Source organism: Sinocyclocheilus rhinocerous, unplaced genomic scaffold (assembly GCF_001515625.1).
Source record: "Sinocyclocheilus rhinocerous isolate Xijiao unplaced genomic scaffold, SAMN03320098_v1.1 scaffold113, whole genome shotgun sequence".
Classification (NCBI taxonomy): Eukaryota; Metazoa; Chordata; class Actinopteri; order Cypriniformes; family Cyprinidae; genus Sinocyclocheilus; species Sinocyclocheilus rhinocerous.
In genome coordinates, this window is record NW_015646846.1 from 686,398 (window position 1) to 688,377 (window position 1,980).

General features: G+C 39.6%; 1 protein-coding gene across 1 annotated transcript in view; it reads right to left on the reverse strand.

Annotated features, from left to right (window-relative positions):
• ripor3 (RIPOR family member 3) overlaps positions 1-1,454 on the reverse strand; it is a 51,071-nt gene extending 49,617 nt beyond the window's left edge. Inside the window, exon 1 of the mRNA XM_016512272.1 lies at positions 1,229-1,454. The gene's annotated coding sequence lies outside the window, so the exon portion shown is untranslated. The remainder of the gene's footprint in view (positions 1-1,228) is intronic.
• Between the last annotated feature and the right edge of the window lie 526 nt (positions 1,455-1,980).

The following is a 1,980-nucleotide window of genomic DNA, read 5'->3' on the forward strand; positions in this document are numbered from 1 at the left end:
CAAATGAGGACAACAGAAGCAATCAAAATCAACAAGAGAGCAATGATATGCAAGTGCTAAAACAAGTATATTTGATTTTAATTTAAACTTATATTTACTTTTTTCATTGTTTAATTTCATTTTTTTCATATATATATATATATATATATATATATATATATTAGGAGTTGCACCGACTAATGGACTAGTCGACTACAGTGCTCTGCCATGACGCTTTAAACTTGACGTCGACTAGTCGCTGGTCCTATAGGGGGCGCAACAGGATAAGACATTTTTGAAGGACTTCCACATTTACGCTCTGTTTCCAAACAGTTCAAATGACAAATAAATGCATACTCTGAAAGCGCTCCAGCCGGTTTTAAACCGCTTATTGTACAGGTAGGTAAATTAATCGCCGTTCTAATCCAATGCGCTGCTGCACACATAGGCTACAGACAGTAGCTCTTACATCACGCACACATCGCGAGCACACAGAATCATTCAGCGCGGAAATGTATTGTCAACATTGTTCTGTGATTTCTCAATAAAATAGCTTAGAAACTGAAAAGTTCAAGCATATACTCTCTCTCTCTCTCTCTCTCCCAATAGCTTAGAAATCTATTACTTTCCATTTTTCCAAGAACACATGCCACCAGCTGCAAAAATAAACATCAACCCTAGAGAAAAGAGTGTCCAACTCATAGCCTGAGGTGTTTTTCTTTTAGCCAACCTGTGCAGCGAACCTGTCTGAATGCCACAGATGACCGCTGATACACAAAGACGTCTGTTTGGGGTTAATTAAGTAAAACAGGAATGCAGGGCAGCATGGGAGATTCTGACAGCTTTGATCCAGGTGCCTTTAATAGCTGACATGGCACTGACATAGATAAATCGTTCATAATAACACCAGGAGCATGCTTTAAGCAAGTAAACAAGGTCCATGTGTTCACAAAATGATTGTTTTCAAACAGGTTTCCCAGACTTTCCCTCGGTATGTCATTGGTTGGCCAAAGAGCACAGCACCAAACACATGATATGTAATAGTAAAAATGTTAGTAAGTTAGTAAATATGCACGAATTAACACACATCATTACGTTTGAGCAGTCTACTTTTTGTTTTATTCTTAAAAACACTATAAGTTTTTGGCTTTTCAATGAAAAACAACTGTTCTTTCTGGCTGAAGAGTGAAAACAAAGCAGTTCAAACTGCACATGCAGAAACATCTGTAGTTAAAGTAGTTCACCCTACCTGGTTCAGAGCTCGTCCAGAGCCGGGTTACGTCTGACAACTAAGCGAATGCACGTTTGTGCTCATCTCTGCAGTGGTGTGCATGCGTGTGTGTGTGATGTCTGTTGACTCCTGATAGCGTGCGTTCCTCCAGCAGCCAGAAATGACACCTGATTCTGAGAAGCTGCTTGTACAGAGCAAAAAGGAAAGTGACTGAATGCATCGAATGTGACTAGCTTTCTTTTCTATCCAGTACTGAGCCGGTCTCACAATGCTCCCTCATCGGCTTTAACCCCTCTCTCTCTCTCCTCCCATTTTTGTTCACTGGAGTCTCCCACACACTCCCTTGTCATTTCTCTCCTCTGTCACTCCAGGCAGGAAACACATCAAAGCTGTAAATTCAGAATTCTTCCATATTTTCTTGGCTGCTTGACACATTTGGCAGCGTGGAATGATTGAAAAACTTGGAACTGTTTCGGTGCAAACTGTACAAGTCCATTAAATATCCTGTGAATATGCTTGTAAGACACTTGGCCAAGACCCCCAATGGCTCATCTGAATTAAACTATACTGCTTTCCACATATTTTCAAAAACAGTCTGGTGTTGAAAGAGGAATAATTCCTTTTTATGGGGCAATGGGGTCTGCATACTGGCAAATGGTTTGTTGTAAATTTTGTGAATTCCGTCCTCCAAACTAAAATTCAAGATCATATTTTTGAAATGTTACTTTAAAAAAGTTTATGTAATACAAGTGTCATATTGATATTGGGGC